Consider the following 18592-nt stretch of genomic DNA (forward strand, 5'->3'; position numbering starts at 1 on the left):
CTGCTCAAAACCTTCTGATGGCTTCCCATTTCTATCATGGTAAAAGCCCAAATCTTTAAAATGACAGAAGTCTTACCTCAATTGACCCCTCCCTGTATCTTACCTCTCTGACATCATCTCCTACTACTCTCGTTTTAGCAAAGCCACACTGACTACCTTGCTTTTCCTTGAACATGCAAGACACACTTCCATCCCAGGATCCCTGCAATGGCTGTTTCCTCTCACAGGAATGCTCCTCTTCCCCAGATATCCATATGGCTAACCCTCTCCTCTCCTTTAAGCCTCGGCTCAAACACCTGCCTTACAGTGATCACCATTTAAAACTATAGTCCTGGCAGGGAACAGTGACTCACACCTGTAATCCCAGCACTTTGTGAGGCCAAGGTGGGCAGACTGCTTCAGCCCAGGAGTTTGAGACCAGCCGGGGCAACACGGTGAAACCTCATCTCTACAATAATAATAATTAGCTGAGTGTGGTGGAGTGTACTTGTGGTCCCAGCTCCTCAGGAGGCGGAGGGGGGACAATCGCTTGAGCTCGGGAGGTCAAGGCTGAGAGAGCTGTGATTGCATTGCTGCATTTCAACCTGGGGAACAGGACAAGACCTTGTCTCAAAAAAATTAAAAATAAGTGGGGCGGAGCAAGATGGCCTAATAGGAACAGCTAGCTCCAGTCTCCATCTCCCAGCGCAAGCGACACAGAAGACCGGTGATTTCTGCATTTTCAACTAAGGTACTGGGGTCATCTCACTGGGGAGTGCCAGACAATTGGTGCTGGTCAGCTGCTGCAACCCGACCAGCAAGAGCTGAAGCAGGGCGAGGCACTGCCTCACCTGGGAAGTGCAAGGGGGAAGGGAATCCCTTTTCCTAGCCAGGCGAACTGAGACACACAACACCTGGAAAATCGGGTAATTCCCACCCCAATACCGCGCTTTAAGCAAACGGGCACACCAGGAGATTATACCCACACCTGGCCGGGAGGGTCCCACGGCCACGGAGCCTCCCTCATTGCTAACACAGCAGTCTGTGATCTAACCGCAAGGCAGCAGCGAGACTGGGGGAGGGGCGCCCGCCATTGCTGAGGCTTAAGTAGGTAAACAAAGCCACTGGGAAGCTCGAACTGGGTGGAGCTCACAGCAGCTCAAGGAAACCTGCCTGTCTCTGTAGACTCCACCTCTGGGGACAGGGCACAGCTAAACAACAAAAGGGGAAGCAGCAGAGGTCTGTGCAGACGCGAACGACTCTGACAGCTTTGAAGAGAGCAGTGGATCTCCCAACACGGAGGCTGAGATCTGAGAACGGACAGACTGCCTGCTCAAGTGGGTCCCTGACCCCTGAGTAGCCTAACTGGGAGACATCCCCCACTAGAGGCAGTCTGACACCCCACACCTCACAGGGTGGAGTACACCCCTGAGAGGAAGCTTCCAAAGGAAGAATCAGACAGGTACACTCGCTGTTCAACAATATTCTATCTTCTGCAACCTCTGCTGCTGATACCCAGGCAAACAGGGTCTGGAGTGGACCTCAAGCAATCGCCAACAGACCTACAGCTGAGGGTCCTGACCATTAGAAGGAAAACTATCAAACAGGAAGAACACCTATACCAAAACCCCATCAGTACGTCACCATCATCAAAGACCAGAGGCAGATAAAACCACGAAGATGGGGAAGAAGCAGGGCAGAAAAGCTGGAAATTCAAGAAATAAGAGCGCATCTCCCCCTGCAAAGGAGCGCAGCTCATTGCCAGCAACGGATCAAAGCTGGTCACAGAATGACTTTGACGAAATGAGAGAAGAAGGCTTCAGTCCATCAAACTTCTCAGAGCTAAAGGAGGAATTACGTACCCAGCGCAAAGAAACTAAAAATCTTGAAAAAAGAGTGGAAGAATTGATAGCTAGAATAATTAATGCAGAGAAGGTCATAAATGAAATGACAGAGATGAAAACCATGACACGAGAAATATGTGACAAATCCATTAGCTTCAGTAACCGACTCGATCAACTGGAAGAAAGAGTATCAGCGATTGAGGATCAAATGAATGAAATGAAGCGAGAAGAGAAATCTAAAGAAAAAAGAAGAAAAAGAAATGAACAAAGCCTGCAAGAAGTATGGGATTATGTAAAAAGACCAAATCTACGTCTGATTGAGGTGCCTGAAAGTGAGGGGGAAAATGGAACCAAGTTGGAAAACACTCTTCAGGATATCATACAGGAGAACTTCCCCAACCTAGTAGGGCAGGCCAACATTCAAATTCAGGAAACACAGAGAACACCACAAAGATACTCCTCGAGAAGAGCAACTCCAAGACACATAATTGCCAGATTCACCAAAGTTGAAATGAAGGAAAAAATCTTAAGGGCAGCCAGAGAGAAAGGTCGGGTTACCCACAAAGGGAAGCCCATCAGACTAACAGCAGACCTCTCGGCAGAAACTCTACAAGCCAGAAGAGAGTGGGGGCCAATATTCAACGTTCTTAAAGAAAAGAATTTTCAACCCAGAATTTCATATCCAGCCAAACTAAGTTTCATCAGTGAAGGAGAAATAAAATCCTTTACAGATAAGCAAATGCTTAGAGATTTTGTCAACACCAGGCCTGCCTTACAAGAGACCCTGAAGGAAGCACTAAACATGGAAAGGAACAACCGGTACCAGCTATTGCAAAAACATGCCAAAATGTCAAGACCATCGAGGCTAGGAAGAAACTGCATCAACTAACGAGCAAAATAACCAGTTAATATCATAATGGCAGGATCAAGTTCACACATAACAATATTAACCGTAAATGTTAATGGACTAAATGCTCCAATTAAAAGACACAGACTGGCAAACTGGATAAAGAGTCAAGACCCATCAGTCTGCTGTATTCAGGAGACCCATCTCACATGCAGAGACATACATAGGCTCAAAATAAAGGGATGGAGGAAGATCTACCAAGCAAATGGAGAACAAGAAAAAGCAGGGGTTGCAATCCTAGTCTCTGATAAAACAGACTTTAAACCATCAAAGATCAAAAGAGACAAAGAAGGCCATTACATAATGGTAAAGGGATCAATTCAACAGGAAGAGCTAACTATCCTAAATATATATGCACCCAATACAGGAGCACCCAAATTCATAAGGCAAGTCCTTAGAGATTTACAAAGAGACTTAGACTCCCATACAATAATAACGGGAGACTTCAACACTCCACTGTCAACATTAGACAGATCAACGAGACAGAAAGTTAACAAGTATATCCAGGAATTGAACTCATCTCTGCACCAAGCAGACCTAATAGACATCTATAGAACTCTCCACCCCAAATCAACAGAATATACATTCTTCTCAGCACCACATCGCACTTATTCCAAAACTGACCACATAATTGGAAGTAAAGCACTCCTTAGCAAATGTAAAAGAACAGAAATTATAACAAACTGTCTCTCAGACCACAGTGCAATCAAACTACAACTCAGGACTAAGAAACTCAATCAAAACCGCTCAACTACATGGAAACTGAACAACCTTCTCCTGAATGACTACTGGGTACATAACGAAATGAAGGCAGAAATAAAGATGTTCTTTGAAATCAATGAGAACAAAGATACAACATACCAGAATCTCTGGGACACATTTAAAGCAGTGTGTAGAGGGAAATTTATAGCACTAAATGCCCACAAGAGAAAGCAGGAAAGATCTAAAATTGACACTCTAACATCACAATTAAAAGAACTGGAGAAGCAAGAGCAAACACATTCAAAAGCTAGCAGAAGGCAAGAAATAACTAAGATCAGAGCAGAATTGAAGGAGATAGAGACACAAAAAACCCTCCAAAAAATCAATGAATCCAGGAGTTGGTTTTTTGAAACGATCAACAAAATTGACAGACCGCTAGCAAGACTAATAAAGAAGAAAAGAGAGAGGAATCAAATAGATGCAATAAAAAATGATAAAGGGGATATCACCACAGACCCCACAGAAATACAAACCACCATCAGAGAATACTATAAACACCTCTACGCAAATCAACTAGAAAATCTAGAAGAAATGGATAATTTCCTGGACACTTACACTCTTCCAAGACTAAACCAGGATGAAGTTGAATCCCTGAATAGACCAATAGCAGGCTCTGAAATTGAGGCAATAATTAATAGCCTACCAACCAAAAAAAGTCCAGGACCAGATGGATTCACAGCTGAATTCTACCACAGGTACAAGGAGGAGCTGGGACCATTCCTTCTGAAACTATTCCAATCAATAGAAAAAGAGGGAATCCTCCCTAACTCATTTTATGAGGCCAACATCATCCTGAGACCAAAGCCTGGCAGAGACACAACAAAAAAAGAAAATTTTAGACCAATATCCCTGATGAACATCGATGCAAAAATCCTCAATAAAATACTGGCAAACCGGATTCAGCAGCACATCAAAAAGCTTATCCACCATGATCAAGTGGGCTTCATCCCTGGGATGCAAGGCTGGTTCAACATTCGCAAATCAGTAAACGTAATCCAGCATATGAACAGAACCAAAGACAAGAACCACATGATTATCTCAATAGATGCAGAAAAGGCTTTTGACAAAATTCAACAGCCCTTCATGCTAAAAACGCTCAATAAATTTGGTATTGATGGAACGTACCTCAAAATAATAAGAGCTATTTATGACAAACCCACAGCCAGCATCATACTGAATGGGCAAAAACTGGAAAAATTCCCTTTGAAAACTGGCACAAGACAGGGATGCCCTCTCTCACCACTCCTATTCAACATAGTGTTGGAAGTTCTGGCTAGGGCAATCAGGCAAGAGAAAGAAATCAAGGGTATCCAGTTAGGAAAAGAAGAAGTCAAATTGTCCCTGTTTGCAGAGACATGATTGTATATTTAGAAAACCCCATCGTCTCAGCCCAAAATCTCCTTAAGCTGATAAGAAACTTCAGCAAAGTCTCAGGATACAAAATCAATGTGCAAAAATCACAAGCATTCTTATACACCAGTAACAGACAAATAGACAGCCAAATCAGGAATGAACTTCCATTCACAATTGCTTCAAAGAGAATAAAATACCTAGGAATCCAACTTACAAGAGATGTAAAGGACCTCTTCAAGGAGAACTACAAACCACTGCTTAGTGAAATAAAAGAGGACACTAACAAATGGAAGAACATACCATGCTCATGGATAGGAAGAATCAATATCGTGAAAATGGCCATACTGCCGAAGGTTATTTATAGATTCAATGCCATCCCCATCAAGCTACCAATGAGTTTCTTCACAGAATTGGAAAAAACTGCTTTAAAGTTCATATGGAACCAAAAAAGAGCCCGCATTGCCAAGACAATCCTAAGTCATAAGAACAAAGCTGGAGGCATCACGTTACCTGACTTCAAACTATACTACAAGGCTACAGTAACCAAAACAGCATGGTACTGATACCAAAACAGAGATATAGACCAATGGAACAGAACAGATTCCTCAGAAATAATACCACACATCTACAGCCATCTGATCTTTGACAAACCTGACAAAAACAAGAAATGGGGAAAGGATTCCCTATTTAATAAATGGTGCTGGGAAAATTGGCTAGCCATAAGTAGAAAGCTGAAACTGGATCCTTTCCTTACTCCTTATACGAAGATTAATTCAAGATGGATTAGAGACTTAAATGTTAGACCTAATACCATAAAAACCCTAGAAGAAAACCTAGGTAGTACCATTCAGGACATAGGCATGGGCAAGGACTTCATGTCTAAAACACCAAAAGCAACGGCAGCAAAAGCCAAAATTGACAAATGGGATCTAATTAAACTAAAGAGCTTCTGCACAGCAAAAGAAACTACCATCAGCGTGAACAGGCAACCTACAGAATGGGAGAAAATTTTTGCAATCTACTCATCTGACAAAGGGCTAATATCCAGAATCTACAAAGAACTCAAACAAATTTACAAGAAAAAAACAACCCCATCAAAAAGTGGGCAAAGGATATGAACAGACATTTCTCAAAAGAAGACATTCATACAGCCAACAGACACATGAAAAAATGCTCATCACCACTGGCCATCAGAGAAATGCAAATCAAAACCACAGTGAGATACCATCTCACACCAGTTCGAATGGCAATCATTAAAAAGTCAGGAAACAACAGTTGTTGGAGAGGATGTGGAGAAGTAGGAACACTTTTACACTGTTGGTGGGATTGTAAACTAGTTCAACCATTATGGAAAACAATATGGCGATTCCTCAAGGATCTAGAACTAGATGTACCATATGACCCAGCCATCCCACTACTGGGTATATACCCAAAGGATTATAAATCATGCTGCTATAAAGACACATGCACACGTATGTTTATTGCGGCACTATTCACAATAGCAAAGACTTGGAATCAACCCAAATGTCCATCTGTGACAGACTGGATGAAGAAAATGTGGCACATATACACCATGGAATATTATGCAGCCATAAAAAAGGATGAGTTTGCGTCCTTTGTAGGGACATGGATGCAGCTGGAAACCATCATTCTTAGCAAACTATCACAAGAAGAGAAAACCAAACACCGCGTGTTCTCACTCATAGGGGGGAACTGAACAATGAGATCACTTGGACTCGGGAAGGGGAACATCACACATCGGGACCTATCATGGGGAGGGGGGAAAGGGGGAGGGATTGCATTGGGAATTATACCTGATATAAATGACGAATTGATGGGTGCTGACGAGTTGATGGGTGCAGCACACCAACATGGCACAAGTATACATATGTAACAAACCTGCACGTTATGCACATGTACCCTAGAACTTAAAGTATAATAAAAAAAAAAAAAGTAAAAATAAGTAAATAAAACTACAGTCCCAACAACCACCCTTCCATGTGTAAAACCATTTACCCTATTATACTTTAACCCTTTGTTCAAATAAATTTATGATTTTCTCATTTTACTTATGTTTATTGTCTCTCTTCTCGCTAGAAGCTAAGCTAAGGGGTGTTCCAGCTCCTCGTTCATAGGAGGTATTCCTTTTTCAAAAAATAAACAAAGAAACTTTATGCACCATCTGCCTCTTGTCAAGATCTACATTTTAGGGAAACTAACCCACAACTCAAGAATGGCAGGTAGTGAAGTCACTATTACACCATTTCCAGATCCAGGAACGGAACATTGTTAATTATCAATGCAACTGAGGCTAAAAGGAGAAAAAATGGGGAGTTTTCAACGTAGTTTCCAAATTTTAAAAAGGTTTTCTTTTCTCTGTTTATTGAATGGTTCAGAGATGATTTTTGCAGCCTAGTAGTAACTGGGAGTAATTTATTAGAAACATAAATGTGGTTAAATGAAGAAATAGACCTTCAAGTCAAGATAAAAGAACCCTCTGAAGAGCAGTTCTCAGAGCCAGGGATTACCGTGCTCTGGGAAGAAACCTGCACTTTACAGTGGCTATTTGCCAAATGGGCCAACATGAGCAAGAAAACAACCTGAGATTCTTTCATTCATTCAGTAAGCAATTATAAAGCAAGCACTATTCTAATAGATGATGCTTATTCTTGGAACCAAGCCACTAAACAGTGAGGAAACCCAAGCAGCTGTGGAGAGGTCCAAATGAAGAAAAACCAAGAACCCTGGCCCACAACCCAGGCTCAGGTCCCAGCTGAAAGCCGTCACCAACTTACTGGCCATGTGAATGAGCCAATCTGAAAGTGGGTCCTCCAACCTAAGCCACCCCAGTTAACAATCCATGGAGGCAAAGAAGAACTGTCTGTCCTGAATGCTGCCCAATTTGTAGATTTTTTTAACCAAAATAATAAGTGTTGTTGTCTTAAGCTTTTAGGTTCTGGGATGGTTTGTTCCACAGTATTAGATAACTGATACTCTATAGGAATTAGATTGCTGACATCACCGAGTCAGTGTTTAATATAAAAGGTGTGTGTGTGAACAACTTTTTGTATATTTCTCACTACAGAAAGGTATCCTCTGATTATTCTAAATGTCAAAAAATATGGCTGTAAATTTGAATACAATCTCTCTTTTCTGTTATACTTACATCAATCCAGTCAACTCATAAACTACTTTCCGCTATCACAGCCAATCCTAAGCTTTAGGGGAATGGGCAGAGTTACTAGAGTCCTAACTCCTCTAACTGTAAATGCCAACTTCTTTTTCTCTGCCTGAGTGGCTGTTGCTCTGTCAGTGATTAAGTCAAGGCTCCACAGGCAGATTGTGATTCTGATCTCTGCCACATATCAGCTGTGTCTTTGGTTGCCTCATCTGTAAAGTGGGGATAGTAATACCTACCTCATGACACCAAGAGGAACACATGAATTAATCCACATATCAAATAGAATACTTGGACTAGTATTTAGTGCATAAAAAGTAATTAGTGTTTGATAAATAATGGCTTAATACAACACGCAGAGAAAACTAGCTACCTTTACTACCCAAGCACACATGGTATCAACATATAGCCAACCTAGCTTATTCCAAAACTAAGAATCTTCACCTGTTTTCATCCTCTTTTCTTCCAGCTGCCTTATTTCCATTTGTCTCTTATTGTCTAATTTACCAAAAAAAAAAAAGGGGGGGGGGAGAAAGGAAAAATAAAAGCAAGTAATCGAGAAATCTGCTTTATTGAGAATTCCGGGAAAGGGCTGAGACAGAAAATAATATAAGGTATATAGATCATCTGTACATTCCCTAATTCTGGCTCCTCAGAGGCCATGGATTGTAATAAACTGACTGTGTGCATAACATACTAATGCCAATTTATGTTCAGAACACACAGACGCCAAAAAGTCCAAAGGCATGACACACACCTACAGTTCATACTGACATTGGTCATAAATCAATTAAGAACCATTTGTAGAATGACACTTAAAATGTATGTTTCAAATGCTTACTGAAGTGACAAAAGAGCTCAATCTGGACACAAAAAAAGACATGAATGGCAAACTGCCTAGAAATCTAAGCAATATATAATAATTACATATGTACTTCTGTACATTCAAAAGTTTCAAAGGTATCCTATACTACCTTAATATTAGCCTAGACCTTCACTTATTACAAAATTAAGGTGTTTATTTCCTTTATTATTTATGTTCTGCAGTGCTTACACAGCATGATTCCACCTGGCTATATTAAGTACTGAAAATGGTGGTTGAGAAGGCTATTTCAACAAACTATCCACTAGTCCTTGTTTTATGTTAACTAAGATGTATGGTCTGAAGAACATATCGAAGTACTCAACTTAAACTCTGAGAGTAGTTTTCTCACCTGGCCTAGTTTCTCACTGACCCCTTCTCACTAGGTAGAAAGCAGAAGTTACCACTTTATCTCCTTTTCTCTCTTAAGTTGGCAAGGGATGTAGGTTTCTGGTTTCAACTGCCTTTCCCTTCACTATAACAATGAAGCGTGGGGAAAAAGTAGCCAAGTGATACATGATAAAGCCACTGGGATGCTCCTTATAAGCCTCCCTATGAAAGCCAAAGCTAGAGAAAAGCATCAACAGAATTTTCCATGCCCTCAAAACCCAGTTCCGCGCTTGATAGGTTCTAAGACATCTTTTTCAACAAAGGATGAAATCTACAGAGAAAAGAGAACCAATTAATTTGTGCAGACACATTTTTGACAAACATGAATATGTTAGACTATTTGGGGAAAGGACTGCCTTTGGCTCTGTTACCTTCCTGCAATTCCAGATTCAATAGCACCTGAAGAAATACATTGTATTTCTTCAGTTCATGTGTCACTTTTTTAAATGTGGAAAGTATTTTTAGCCAAAAACTCAAATTTGATTTCATTTAAAAATCTGGCTGAACAAAACCATGTATATTCGGTGGTTTGAATTCTGACATTTAAGTTACACAGTAACTTTTAACCTACAGCCAATAGTGATATCATATGGCGAAATGTGCTCAACAACAACAAAAATTGGAACCAGATTTGGGGACAAGCTCATCTCAGGATAAGAAGCTAGAATTCTTCCTATAAAATAATGAAAAGCTGACAAACTGAGAGAAAGATGGAATAGAAACATTTTACTTCTAACCAGTTCCAGATGACTCCAACTCAATGCCATATGCTCCATGGTTACCTTTTCCGTAAAGCACAGTCTCATAAGAAAACCACAGAGTAACTAGCCCTCTAGTAGCATGATTTACCCTTCCTCATCCAAGTCTGATGTCTCAAACTATAAAGATTCCAGACCTAGTGAGGGCACAGCACTAACCTAGTACAAAAACAAGGTAAAAGCACTGTAAATTCCAAACATTTGTTAATTTTTTTTAAGACGTAACTAAAACATATTTAAAACCTCCTTAGTATGTTCATTTATGATTTGCAATAAAGGAGGATGACTATCGTGACCTTTAAAATAGAAAGGAGAAAACATAACAAAGGAATCTATAATGTGCAATCCTATGTGCCAGGAAGAAGTTCCCCTCACAGATTATGCTGTGGCTCCTACTCTATCCAAAACAGAGGTCCACAAATTTCCTCAAGTATATAAGACAAACCTATCTATATAGAGGTGTCTGTCTAGAGACATTTTAATAAAAACTTCCCTTATGTACATTATCTTACACTCTAATGAATAAGTGCTTTTACAATTTCCATAGTGACTAATGTATAGGAAGAAAGCAATACAAAACTATACACAACAATGTATAGGAAAAAAGAAATACAAAACCATACACAACAGTTTTCAACCCTAGACATACTTCAGAATCACCTGGGAAAAATGTTTTGTTTACAAACAAAAGCCTTTGACCTATCCTATCAGACTCCATAGGTCTTGGGTAAGGCTCAGTTAGCAATATTTTTAAGACTCCAGAGAAGAGCTGGGCATGCTGGCTCACATCTGTAATTCCAATACTTAGGGAGGCCGAGGTAGGAGCATCACTTGAGGCCAGAAATTTGAGACCAGCCTGGGCAACATAGCAAGATGTCATCTCTTCAAAAAAATGTTTTAAAATGAGCCAGGTGTGGTGTCGTGTACCTAGAGTACTAACTACTCAGGAGGCTTGAGCCTAGGAGTACAAGACTGCAGTGAGCTATGATCATGCTGCTGTACTCCAGCCTGGGAAACAGAGCAAGATCCTGTCTCTAAAAATAAAAAATAAATAAAATTAAAGACAATTCAGGTTATACATTTTTGGGGACAAGAATATCATAGAAGTGATACTGTGCCCTTCTCAGTGCATCCCATCAGGAGCTGCAGATGTCAGTATGTCTCATGACTGGGAATGTTACCTTCTTAGGTACGGTGGCATAACCTCTTGTCCAATATCTCTCACACTTTCTACCTCTCTGTCTCCCTGTGTTACATTCTATATAATTTCTTCAGATCCATCCTCCCATTCACTATTTCTTTCTTCAAGTATACCTATTTTGCTGTCTGAACCTCGTCATTGTTTTTATAATTTTAACTTAAATTATTTCCAGATTTTTTTTTTCAAAATGTTCTGGCCAATTCTGGTAGTCTTTTGTTCCTTTACCAGACTTTAATTCCCTCTTTTATTTAATATATTTTATATTCTCTATCTGATAATTCAAATATCTATAGTCTTTCAGAGTGTGACTCTGTAGTTTATTTCTTCTAACTCTTATTCATAGTGGCATGGTTTCCTGGTGTGCTTAATGACTTTTGAGGGGAAGAAGCAGACGTGTGGTCATGTTCAACTGGCTCTCTATCTCTGGAAATGTTTCTAGGATGGACACTTTCTTTTTTAAAGTGTCTCTTCTGAGAAGACTCTGCATTCGATTCCTTCAGGTGCCTACAGGTACCACCAACATAAGCCCACCTAAACTGCATTTTTGGCTTGATTTTGGGGGGACCACACTAGTAGTATAAATTTAGGCTCTAACCTGATTAGTTAGCAGCTTAAACAATTATCAGGAAAGACTTCATTTGTTTCCACACTAACTAAAGCCAAAACCAATATAGGTACTTAATAACAGTCTCCCTGTGGGGTATGGCAACTTTTGTTCCCCTCTTCTGGCAATCAAGAGTGTCATTCTTTGGAAGTTCTGGCTTTATTTGGGTAGAGGAAAAGGGGGGCCTCAATTGTGACTTCCCATCTCACTTGGGTCCAGAGCTTTCTTTCCCATCCCCAGACACTAGGCCACAAGGATCAGGAACTATATCCAGAACAAGCACCACTTCCAATGCTAGCTTACCATTATAGATTCATCTTATCTTTTATTATTTCTGGCCTCTGAGAAGCCCTTACTCTGTCTCCAGTTGAGCCAGGAAATCAAAGTTTTGATTTATTTTTTTTTATTTTTTTTTTTTTTTTTTGAGACGGAGTCTCGCTCTGTCGCCCAGGCTGGAGTGCAGTGGCCGGATCTCAGCTCACTGCAAGCTCCGCCTCCCGGGTTCACGCCATTCTCCTGCCTCAGCCTCCCGAGTAGCTGGGACTACAGGCGCCCACCACCTCGCCCGGCTAGATTTTTGTAGTTTTTGGTAGAGACGGGGTTTCACCGTGTTAGCCAGGATGGTCTCGATCTCCTGACCTCATGATCCGCCCGTCTCGGCCTCCCAAAGTGCTGGGATTACAGGCTTGAGCCACCGCGCCCGGCCGATTTATTTTTTAATCCATCATTTTCTAGTGTGCTAAACTGCAATAAGTTTCTCTGTATCTTTAGCCCACCATATTGCCAAAACAAAAGGTTAAGGTTCCTTAACCTTAAGGTAGAAAAAAAAAAAAAAGTAACACTTTACAGTATAGTAGAAAAGGCAGAGTCTGTAGTGATAATTAAAAAAAAAAAAAAAAAAACTGGGTTAAATCTTAGGTTTTTCAACAATAAAATATGACGAAAAGTCATAGAATTAACCCCAATGAGTAATAAGAAAAGGGTTTTCTTTTTAACCAATTCACATTTATCGTGCTTAGCCATTCCCTGCTGCCTAGAGTTACTATTTTTATAGACCACCCAGAGTAGGCCAGCTCCTTGAATCCTATGCCAAAAATAGCTAGATGGCTTCTTTACCATCCACAAAATATCAATAAGGTCAGAAAAATTAACCCTCATAAGTCCATTTAGTTTATTTTCTTTTTCTGTGTGATGACTATTCAGTAACTCAAACCTCTGCAAACTACTAGTCAGCTTTGCTGCACACTACCTTTGACAAAACTCTCTTACTTTACATATAAAGATATATTTATATTTCATCACCAAATGCCTTCAGGAAATGTTTAAGGCATACCAATATTTGGCAAACTTGTGTGTTTTATATTTTTTTTCATTTGGCCCATACCAATAAGGCACAAACATTCAATTCTACATTGAACATCTGAAACCACATTAATCACTTTACTTGGTAATGTGATCTGTTCTAAAAGAGTTTAGGTTCCTAAATTTAAAACACTTCGGGAATCTGATTCAAATGTCTATTTGTCTGACAAACTTAATTTTGTGGTACTTAAGAAAAGTTCAGATACAGCTCACAATCTGTTTTCTTTTTAAGCCTATGCAGTTTCCAATTAAAACATAATAACGCATGCTTAAGGTTTCTAGATACACCAGACTATAGATGTGACACTTGTTCAATAAGTATCTTCCAGGCAGTTACTAACAAGGTTCAAGTGAGAAGTTCCTGCTCCTCTGGCAGACTCCCAAGACCAGAGAAGATCACGGTCTTGCAGTAAAAAGACTGAAAACAATGAGGCCAATCAAGAAATGCTTTCGAATAACACAAATAATGAAACATGTCAATTCCCAACACTGGATTCAGGGACAAGTTTCAGTCTTTCAAATCACTGTGCTCTCTGGGCTTTAATATTTCACTGTTCATGCCAAATTTTGTCTACAAGAAATAGTTCTTGGTTTTTATGAATTTCACAGCCATTTTCCTCCCCATTTCCTTGTTGGTGTCTAAAGATATTCTGACTTGTTAAGACACTTTTCTATATTTCCTCATTCCTTCCAGCTTTTTTCCTTGATGTTTTTCTACAATTTAAGCCTTTTAACATGTTTTTTTAACTTCAATAGTTCCTAATATTCCCATTACTTCTTGGCTGACTGTTCCTAAAGTGTCACACAGAGAAAGATACAGATCTTAACTGATTGATCCTCAAGATTTTCAAATATTTAAACTTTCTCCAATTTTTTATCCCCCTTTTCTACTGTCTAATTCCTTTTTTAACACAAACCACTTCTTGATAAAATAGGGACCATCATCTCTTCCTTTCATAATCAATCAATCTACCACAGAAATGAGATCCGTCCCCACCTGCCCCCTTTACTTCAGCAGCTGTGAAGGTCATTAATTCATTTAAAAAATTTTTTTGTTTGGTGGGCACAGGCACTCAAAAAAAGTTTTTTTGTTCCAGTCCTTCCTTTCCTAAAATTCTATTGATTCATGAGTGCTTCTACATTGAGATGTCCCCACAACCCCACTGTCACTTCCTGTAGCATAATCTAATACTCTTTATTCCTTCATTGAGTACTATGGCATAAAGCCTCCCATGATTGCCACTAGCAGCGTTACTGGTTACTTCTATGTTCCCTCAAGAATATGCCTGTGAATTTGTGATATAATAAGAAATAATACATTTGGTTTTTATTCTGGTTCCTGTCACAGAGCTCCTAAAACCCTTGGAACTTCTTGAGTGATGGGGTAAGAAGAGTATCTTTTGTTATCCATAATAAGTCCCTTCCAGCTGGACCTGAGTTTATGCTAATGAGGTGACTCTTGGATGATGGAGGCTGACTGCCAGAGAAACCAACCACATAATTAGTGGGTTGGGATTTTCAGCTCCATCCCTCAACCCCGAGTATGAATGGCCAATGGTTTAATCAATCACGCCTACCTAATGAAGCTCCATAAAAACCCCTAAACAATGGGATCTGGAGAGCTTCCAGGTTAGCAAACACAAGGAGGTACTAGGAGGGTGGTGCACCTGGAGACGGCATGAAAGCGCTGCACTCCTCCCCTATGCCTTACCCTATGAGTCTCTCCCATTTAGCTTGCCCCATATATCCTTTATAATAAACCAGTAATAGTAAGTAAGAGAGTTTTCCTGAGTTCTGTGAGACATTCTAGAAAATTATCAAACCTCAAGAGGGGATTGTGGGAACCCTCAACTTATAGCCACTTAGTCAGAAGTTACAGGTCACAACCTGGGACTTGCAACTGGGGACTAAAGTCGGGGGCAGTCTTTGGGGACAAAGCCCTTAAACTGGAGGAGCCTGTGCTAACTCCAGGTAGTTAGTGTCAGAATTGAGTTAAATTGGTCAGACATAATGGCTCACACCTGTAATCTCAGCACTTCGGAAGCCAAGGAAGGAGAATCATTTGAACTTAGGAGTTCGAGGCCAGCCTGAGCAACTTTGTCAGGTGTGGTGAGGTGCACCTGTAGTCCCAGCTACTTAGGAGGCTGAGAGTGGGGGGATTGCTTAAGCCTGGAAGATGGAGGCTGCAGTGAGCTATGATCACACCACTGCACTCCAGCCCGGGCAACAGAGCAAGACCTTGTCTCAATAAAAAATATTTTAAAATTAAAATTTTAAAAAGAATTGAGTTAAATTGTAGGACATCCAGTTGGTGTCCAGAGAATCGGCGAATTGCTCAGTGTAGAAAATCCACATATTTGGTCTCACAAGTGTGTAAACAAAAAGTTTTTCCTTTTATTCATGCCTATATATTCATATGACATCCATATAATTCTTTCTCACACAATTGTTTACATATCTGATTCTCTTACTAGACTGTACTTTTATTCATATTTGCATCCTTGATTCCTTGCTCAGTACCTGGCAAACATTAAGTGCTCTATAAATATCTGCTGTATGTCTGACTAAATAAATAAGTACCACATATGGCCTCAGATAAGAAATGAGGAACTAAAAGAACACACAGTTTTTTTGATAAATAGTTTATGAACATACATAATTCCTACTAACTGAGTGAGGGAGACAGTCATTCATTCATACTAGAAGTATTTATTGAGTAACTACTATGTGCCAGGCACTGTTCTAAGCACTGGGAAACAAAAGAGATAAAAATACCTGCAGGGAAAGAAAGAAAATAAAATAAATAAGTTACACAGCATACTTGAAGGTCAGAGGTGCTATGTAGAAAAGTAAAGAAAGAAAGAGGATTGGGAATGCAATGGCAGGAGCTGGGATGGACATTTAGAAAAGGTAGTCCAAGAAAGCCTCACTGGGGTGGCAATTGAGCTTTTTTTTTTTTTTTTTTTTGGCCAAAAAAAATTAATGTTTTTTAATCACTTTTTTTTAACTTTTAAGTTCGGGGGTACATGGTATTTGAGCTTAACACCTGACCGAAAGAATCTCTGAGGGAAGGGCATTGCCGGCAGTGGGAATAAAAGTGAAGACCATGAAGTGCTAGCAGGCTTAGAGTGTTTGAGGAAGAGCACACAGGCCAATGTGACAGGCTAACAATAACATTTTTGATCCACAAGACAGGCAAATATTTTAAAAACACAATATCCAATGTTAGGAAACATGAGAAAATGGATACTCCTCTCTCCTGCTAGTGGGAATGTAAACAGATACAGTCTTTTTGGAAGGCAGTTTGGCAAAATCTATCACAATTTCAGATAATCGTAACCTCTAGTTCTAGTCTAGATTCTATCATACACATACAGACACATAGATATATGGAAATACATTTTATGCACACATATCAATAAATAACTGGAAATACCCTAGCTGCCTATCAACAGATGGTTAAATAAATTACAGCAGCAGTTGTGCAAATGTGCACTGGGGTTTTAAGCAGTCCAAGGAACTCTGGGCATCCTAAAAGTCTTTCAAAGTCAGCAAATTTCTCCCTTTTCCAACTACATACCTATGTAAGTCTAAATTTTCTTCATTTATTTCAACCCAAACAATATAACAGATTACATGAAAAAACAGATAAGAGAATCCTGCCAGATTCTGTTAAGTCGGACACCAAAGATTTTTACGAAACTATTGATTTGACCTAAAGAAGCAACAATAGGTCTCAAGTATTCCCATGTGTTTTAGAAACCTGAAGTCAGTGAGATAAAATCCAACATTAAGAATTTAAAGGAAAGTAACTTGTAGGGAAAGAATGTAAAGAAAATACTGGGTAGTCTGGCTAGAGCATAATAATAATTAATTTGGTTTTCTGGTTTTCAAAATTTTGGATTGCAATAAAAGGAGATTTCAATATGCTATTTCAATTTTTAATAGCAAATAAACGTATACTTAGAGAAAAACTAAAACTGATGTATTTGAGTTCCCTCCCCCCAGAAAAAAGAATTTTACAAAACTATAAAGTACTACCACTCTTCTGTATCTCACTAAATTTTTGGAGGTTTGGGAGACATAATTATTCTTCATTAACATGTTATTTATGTTAACATGTAAAGTAATGGTTTATGGTTCATTATTTTTAAGTGAAAATTTTTCTATTTTTATTTTTAAAGTTTTAATTTCTCACATAATAAATGCCAGTATACATAAACCACAAAATCAAAAATTATCTGGGATCCTTGGTAACTTTTAAGGCTACAAAGGGGTTCCCAAGACCTAAAGTTTGAGAACTGCTAAATTATGGCACATTTACACTACAAAAAAATTATGTAGTATTAAAAGAGAATAATGTATTCACATATTTTAAAGAAAGCACAATTTGTATATAATTCTTTCACGTAAAACCAAAATTTTTAAACTAAATACATATAAACACAAAGACACAACACAAATGTGGGTATAGATGTTCATATATTCTATATGAAATGTTCTTCCTGTATCTTACCTAAATAATTCCTAATCTTCTTTAAGATCTTAAGCCAATCACTTCTTTCTCAGAGAAACCTTGCCTTACTTCCCTAACTAGGTCAAATGACCCTATTATATGGCCTTATGATATCATGTACCTTTCCTTCATGGCACCTAACGTTACAATTTTGCATTTATTTGTGTAATCATTTTGATTAGTATATGTCACCTATATTAGATTATAAATGTCATGAGAGCAGGGGGTTGATTATATTATTTTCTCAAATTTCCTGTATATTTGAAAATCTTCATAACAAAATGTTTTTCTCAAAAAAAGATTATTCAACTTTAACTCCTTTCAACTCTCAACCAATTTTAATATAGACTTCTTCATGCCTAATCCTACTAAATCTCTTTTCCAAGATTACAAGTGATCTGATGATTGCCAAATTCAGCTCTCTGTGTCTCCCAAGCTCTCAGCAGCATGTGATACCACTGCCCAAGACCTGCTTGAAACTCTTTTCACTTTGGCTTCAAAAAGCTACTTTCTTTCAGTTCTTCCCCTAATTTGCTGTGATTCCCTAATTTCTTCTCCCAATTCATACTGGTGTCCCACAGATTCTTCTTACTTTCCTTCCTCTACTTGTTCTCCTTGGATAATCCCATCTACTTCACTAACATTATCTGTCTGTCAGTCTATCTACCTATTTATAATGTTAATTCTCAATATCTAGTCAGTGCCACAAACTTACTATACTTAAAACCTATTGTCTTTCTTCATAAAACTATCTGTCTGTCTATGTTTGCTTCCTCAGATGACAGCACCACCATTCGGTCCCTCAAGATAGAAATTTTTGAATTATCCTTAACTTCCCTCTTTTCTTCCTCATGTCCCACATTATACCAGTTAACA

General features: G+C 39.1%; 1 protein-coding gene across 5 annotated transcripts in view; it reads right to left on the reverse strand.

The window, feature by feature from the left end:
- ATF6 (activating transcription factor 6) overlaps positions 1-18592 on the reverse strand; it is a 238974-nt gene that overhangs the window by 163450 nt on the left and 56932 nt on the right. The window lies entirely within an intron of this gene.

This window comes from Rhinopithecus roxellana, chromosome 8 (genome assembly GCF_007565055.1).
Source record: "Rhinopithecus roxellana isolate Shanxi Qingling chromosome 8, ASM756505v1, whole genome shotgun sequence".
Lineage (NCBI taxonomy): Eukaryota > Metazoa > Chordata > Mammalia > Primates > Cercopithecidae > Rhinopithecus > Rhinopithecus roxellana.